Genomic DNA, 7,291 nt, shown 5'->3' with positions numbered 1-7,291 from the left:
ACTGTGCTACAGCTGCTACTGCTACTAAGTCGCTTCAGTCGTGTCCGATTCTGTGCGACCCCATAGATGACAGCTCACCAGGCTCCCCTGTCCCTGGGATTCTCCAGGCAAGAACACTGGAGTGGGATGCCATTTCCTTCTCCAATGCATGAAAGCAAAAAGTGAAAGTGAAGTCGCTCAGTCGTGTCCAACTCCCAGCGACCCCATGGACTACAGCCCACCAGGCTCCTCCATCCATGGGATTTTCCAGGCAAGAGTACTGGAGTGGGGTGCCATTGCCTTCTCTGCAACATCTCACTAGATAGCCACAATTCTTTCCTGGGCTGATACTAATTTCAGAAACTGAGAATTCTGCTAATTGGAAAAGAAAATATGCAACAAAATAAAAACTGTCATTACTTAAATATTTGAAATGTTGCAAGCATTATTAGTTTTAAAAGGATATAATCTGAATCTCCCAAAAGCCTGTGTTGAAGGTCAAAGACTGACCTCCAGTCAACAGAAAAGACAAGATACCATACTAGAGAAGATACAGAGCCTGAGGAGGTGTTATCAAACTGGTTGAAAATGGAAGGGCAGTATGACAAGGTGATCTAAGATCACAGTTAACATTTGGGGGGAATCATTAACTACAGATACAGCATTTTCACTGATCATAAACATAAGAGATATTCTGGTACCAAGAGAGGTAAGGCACTAGAGAATTGTTCCTTTCTCTCTCTCTCTCTCTCTTTTTTTAAAATAAATACAAACCTCTGAGAAACCCAAATGAATAGTCACTTAATAAACTCAACATGTCCAAGGTGGAACACATCATATTACCTCTTAAACATGATTGTACTGGTGAGGTTTTGGTTTCATTTGATGGCACCATTATCTACCCAATCACTCAACTTAGGAAACTACAGACTTGTCCTTGAACAGCCTCCTTCCCTTACCTATCAGATCCAAGTACACTGGCAAATTCTGTTTTTATCTCCCAATTATATTTCAAACCCATCTACTTTGTATTTTCACTGTCTTAGTTCAAACACTCACCTTTTCATATCTGAACTAATGTCCCTGTCTCCAACTTGGTCTCCCTCTATCTAATCCTTCACACTGCCAAAATAATTTTAAAACTGATATGGTATTCTGGGTACTTAAAATCCTTTTGTAGGCTACCCATCACCGTTAAGATAAAGTTGAACTTCTTTCACAACCTGCAAGGCCCTTCATGATCTTGCCTGTGCTTATTTCATAAGTTTTTTTTTTTTCTTTTGCCATCTTCTGACTTGCTCTGTAAGCTTGAGCAACACTGAACTTCCTGAAGTCCCCTATAGGCACTATTTTGCTTAAAACATCTATAAGTCTATTTGTACTGTTTTTATGTTCTTGAATCAGGTCTTCTCAACTCATTACTTTGACTGGATAATTTTTATTACTTAAATGCAGGAGATTTTCCAGACTAAGTGAGACGGTATTCCTGTGTGATCCCACAGCATCCCATTAAATTCTATATTATATCTCTTTACCACACTCTGTTTGCCTGTCTTCCCCACCAGATTAGATGGCTCTTGAGAAAATAATGTCTTATTTTTCTGTGTATCCTCAATGTCTAACACACTGTTTGACATAAAATAGATATTTAATAATTGCTTTCTGAACAAATGAAAATGGCAGGTATAGATTTAGTTATTTTTAAATTTGCCTAGCCTTTTAACTTCAACTGATTTGTCACTCATTGATTTATTCTGTTTCTCCCCCAAAGTCCATGAGGATGGGTGGGTATATTTGTGTGCATGCATGTTTTATAGAACTGTTTTTTTGTGTGTGTGTGTGACTCTTCTGAGACTTTAAATGACAAGAGCAGCAAATTTGAGATCCTATTTTGTAAATACAAAAATTTATATACAAAGATGCTATATAACTTGCCTCAGATCATGCAGCTAATAAATAGTGGAACCAAAATCCTGATTTCTAGACTCTCATCCTGGTAATCTCACCCACCACATCCTCTTCCAGTCTTCTCAAATCATGATCTTTCAGCATTTGGACACATCAGAGAGAGGTTATTAAGATGACTGAGTTTATTTTGTACTTTGTTTTTCTGCTGATTTTCTTTTTAAAATTAAAGCAAAATTCTTGTGACATAAAATTAACCATTTTAAAGTGTACAATTTAGTGGTGTTTTGTATACTTGCAATATTGTGCAAACATTACTTCTATCTGGTTTCAAAATATTTTGGTCATCCTATGAGGAAACTCCATACCCATTAAGCAGTCACTCCGATTCCCCCTTCCCCTCAGCCTCTGGCAATAACTAATTTGCTTTCTGTCTCTGTGGATTTACCTATTCTAAATTTCTAATACAAATGGAATCGTACAATATGTGACCTTTTGAATATGGTTTATTTTATTTAGAAAAAATGCTTTGAGGTTCATCCATGTTGTAACATGTACAGAAACTTCATTCTTTTTACATCTGAATAATATAAATGTGGTATGTATATACTGCATTTTGTTTATGCACTCACTGATGGACACATATGAATTGTTTTCAACTTTGGACTATCATTAATAGTACTACTATGAACATTCATGTACAAACATTTGTTTGAAGACCTGTTTTCAATTCTTTTCTGTTTGTGCTTACAAATAGGTTTGCTAGCTCACATGGTAATTCTGTGTTTATTTTTTGAGGAAATTTCAAATGGTTTTCCATAGTGGCTGTACCATTTTACATTCCTACTGGCAAGTAGCAATGTTTTAAATTTTTCACATCCTCATCAACACTTCACATCTCATTTTGGTTTTGTTTTGCACTTCCTTGATGGCTAGTGATGTTCAGCATCACTTCTTGTGCTTCTTGACCATCAGTATAGTTCAGTTCAGTCACTCAGTTGTGTCTGACTCTTTGTGACCCCAGGGACTACAGCACAACAGGCTTCCCTGCCCAATACCAACTCCCTGAGCTTGCTCAAACTCATGTCCATCAAGTAAGTGATGCCATCCAACCATCTCATCCTCTGTCATCCCCTTGTCCTCCTGCCTTCAATCTTCCCCAGCATCAGGGTCTTTTCCAATGAGTCAGTTCTTCACATCAGGTGGCCAAAGTATTGGAGCTTCAGCATCAGTCCTTCCAATGAATATTCAGGACTGATTTCCTTTAGGATGGACTGGTTGGATCTCCTTGCAGTGCAAGGGACTCTCAAGAGTCTTCTCTAACACCACAGTTCAAAAGCAACAGTTCTTCGGTGCTCAGTCTTCTTTATGGTCCAACTCTCACATCCATACATGACTACTGGAAAAACCACAGCTTTGACTAAAGGAACCTTTTTCAGCAAAGCAATGTCTCTGCTTTTTAATATGCTGTCTAGGTTGGTTAAAGATTTTCTTCCAAGGAGCAAGCATCTTTTAATTTCCTGGCTGCAGTCACCATCTGTAGTGATTTTGGAGCCCAAGAAAATAAAATCTGTCACTGTTTCCATTGTTTCCCCATCTATTTGCCATGAAGTGATGAGATAAGATGCCACAATCTTAGTTTTTTGAATTTTGAATTTTAAGCCAGCTTTTTCACTCTCTCCTTTCACTTTCATCAAGAGGCTTTTTAGTTCCTCTTCGCTTTCTGCCATAAGGGTGGTGTCATCTGCATATCTGAGGTTATTGATATTTCTCCCAGCAGTCTTGATTCCAGCTTGTGCTTCATCCAGCCCAACATTTTGCATGATGTACACTGTATATAAGTTAAATAAGCAGGGTGACAATATATAGCCTTGATGTACTCCATCTGTCTATCTTCCCTGAAAATATGTCTATTTAAGTCCTTTGTACATATTTAATTAGATTGTTTTTTTTTTTTGAGCTAGAAGTGTTTGTTATACAGTACACTGGATACTAGACCTTTATAAGTTAGATGGTTTTCAAACATTTTCTCCCATTCTGTGGTTTGTCTTTTGACTTTTCAGTAGTCTCTTAGTGGGCAAAAAGCTTTTTGTCTTACTTTTGAAGAAGTCCAATTTGTCTATTTTTTCTTTTTTTATATTTCTTATGCTTTTGCTATCATGTACATCTAAGAATCCATTGTCAAACCCAAGGTCATGGAAATTTACCCCATGTTTTCTTCAAATGGTTTTATGGGTTTAGCACTTACATTTAGTTCTATGATCCATTTTGAGTTAATTTTTGCATATGGTATAAGTAAGGGTACAGCTTTATTCTTTTGCATGTGACTATCCAGTTTTCTTAGTATCATTTATTTAAGAGACTCTTCTTTCCTCATTGAATGGTCTTGGCACCCTTTAAAAAAAATCACCTAGCTTTATTCAGCCGTAGACAAGAAGGAAATCATACAAGTGAAATAAGTCAGACAAAGACAAATCCCTTATGATCTCACTTACATGTAAAATCTTTAAAAAAAATGAATTCATAGATAGAGAGAATAGATTGGCAGCTACCAGAGGAAAGGGGTGAAGGTTGTGTAAAATGACTGAAAGGGATCAAAAAGGTACAAACTTCTTGTTACAAAAGACTTATTTGTCTTGAGGATTTACTATACAGCATAATGATTAGAGTTAATAAAACTGTATTATATATTTGAAAGTTATGAAAAAGGAGATCTAAAAAGTTCTCATCACAAGAAAAAAGAAAGACAGTGAGTGTTGACAGAGATTAATCAGGCTTATTGTGATGATCACTTCACAACATATACATATATTGAATTATTATGTTGTACACCTAAAACTAATATAGTATTATATATATATATATATATATATATATATATATATATATAAATTGTATCTCAATATAAACACCTTAAAATCAATTAACCTAGAGGTATGGGTTTGTAGATCACTTTGGGGATTATTAACATCTTAACAATATTAAATCTTCTAATCCATGAACATGTGATATATTTCCATTTATTTATGTCTTCTTTCATTTCTTTCAGCAGTGTTTTGTAGTTTACAGTGTACAAGCCTCATATTGCCTTGGTTAAATTTTTTCCTAAGTATTTTATTCTTCTTGATTTTGTTGTCAATATAACTGTTTTCTTATCTTCATTTCTGGATTTTCTAAACAAACAGATTTTCTGAGTCTTGGTTTTATATCCTGAAATATTGCAGAATTTGTTTCTTAGCACTAATAATTTCTTCTGTGGATTCTGCAGAATTTTCTATACATGAAATGATACTATCTGTGAATAGAGATGGTTTTACTTCTTCCTTTCCAATTTGGATGTTTTTTATTCTTTGTTTTAATTAATCTGTCTAGAACTTCCAGTACAATATTGAATAGCAGTAAGAAAAGTAGATATCCTTCTTTTTCTTCATTTTAGAGGAAAAGCTTTCAGTTTTTGATGAACCATTGAGTATAGTGTGAGCTGTGTTTTTCACATATAACCTTTATTATATTGAGGATGTCTCCTATTCCTAGTTTCTGGAGTGTTTTTTTCAGGAAAGCATGTTGCATTTTGTCAACTGACTTTTCCTGCATCAAATGAAATGACCATGTAATAGGTGGTGGAGACACTGCTACATGCTCTGCCAAATGGAACACGGAAGATAAAGTCAGTCATGTGAGCACTGGAGGTGATGCCAGTTTAGAGTTCCTGGAAAGTAAATTTTCCTGGAGTGGATGCTGTCAGCAGTGTTTAGTACTTTCCTGCCTTTTGGTTCCTGTGCATAGCCCCTAAGTCAACATAGCACTGTCTGCATCTCCACTTGGCATTAGCTAATGTCTTCCCCCTTGTCAAGAATCAGCTAGTGACCAAGAGATGTAGTGCCAGGAACCCTCAAACAGTTGCACAGCATCTCAGCTCATCTTTACTGCACCCTGGATTTGCCTACATTCTTTAAGTCCCATTTGAATTTCTTAGAAACTAAACCATTGTGCATTCTAGAGTACATATATTTATATTAGACCCATTAAAATATAGCGGCCTGTGTCAGCTTAGTTCTCTTTCTGAAGTAGCTTATTCCGACTAGCTTTGTCATTGTTTCACCACTTGGCATGGGAACAAGATGAAATTCCAGTTGTTGGTAAGGAGGGAGATGAAGTTGGTGGTCAATTAAATAAATAAAAATATCCATTGAAACTCGAAAAAAAAAAGACATGATCATGTAGGTTTTTCTTCATTCTACTAATATGCTATATTACATTGATTGCTTTTTTTTAAAATGTCAAATCACTCTTGCATTCCTGTGATAAATTCCTGTTGGTCATGATGTATAATTCTCTTAATATGCTACTAGATTTAATTTGCTAGTATTTTATTTAGCATTTTGTGCATCTGTCTTAAAAGGATATTAGTTTGTAGTTTTCTTTTCTTGTGATATCTTTGCCTTCAGTATCTATGACCTCATAATATAAGTTAGGAAGTATTTCCTCTTTGTCTATCTTTTGGAAGAGTTTGAGAAAGACCAGTATTAGTTATTCTTAAATGATTTGTGGAATTCATTATGAAATCATCTGGTGATTGGCTTTATTTTCTTGAAAGTTTTTTTTTAAATTACAGAATAAATCTCTTGTCTTTTTTTGCTATTTCACTTTGACTCAATTTAAGTAATTTTTCTATTTCATATGGACTTAGTTTAAGTAATTAGTGTGTTTCTAGGAATTTGTTTATTTCAATTGGTGTAAAATTGTTCATAGTATCTTCCATTTGGCTATTCCTGAGTTATATCTTTTTAAGATAAACCAATGAGCTAAAATTTCTACCAACTCATTTCCCTTTCTGGTGTTCCAATCATGTGTATGGGAGAGGAGTCAAGATGGTGGAATAAGAGGACATGGAGTTCACCTCCCCACACAAGTACATCAAGAATACATCTACAAATGGAACAATTCTCACAGAACATCTGCTGAACACTAGTAGAGGACCTTGGGCATCTAAAACGTCAAGGAAAATCCCTATGCAACCAGGTAATATGAAAGAAAGGAAGAAAAAAAAAAAAAAGAAGAAGAGGAAATAGGATAGGACCAGGACCCCTGAAAGGGGAAGCTGAAGGAAAAGAATGTTTTCCGCACTCAGGGAATCTCCCTCACAGTGGGAAAACCATCTGGGATAGGGAGGGAGCTTTGGGGGGTTGAGGCTTCTCTGGTGGCTCAGAAGTTAAAGCATCTGCCTCCAATTTGGGAGACTCGGGTTCGATCCCTGGGTCGGGAAGATCCCCTGGAGAAGGAAATGGTAAACCACTCCAGTATTCTTGCCTGGAGAATCCCATGGATGGAGAAGCCTGGTAGGCTACAGTCCATGGGATCGCAGAGAGTTGGATACAGCTGAGCGACTTCACCTTCACGGGATTAG

The sequence above is a fragment of the Ovis canadensis genome, chromosome X (assembly GCF_042477335.2).
Source record: "Ovis canadensis isolate MfBH-ARS-UI-01 breed Bighorn chromosome X, ARS-UI_OviCan_v2, whole genome shotgun sequence".
In the NCBI taxonomy this organism is placed as follows: domain Eukaryota; kingdom Metazoa; phylum Chordata; class Mammalia; order Artiodactyla; family Bovidae; genus Ovis; species Ovis canadensis.
Note: the sequence above shows the minus strand (reverse complement) of the source record.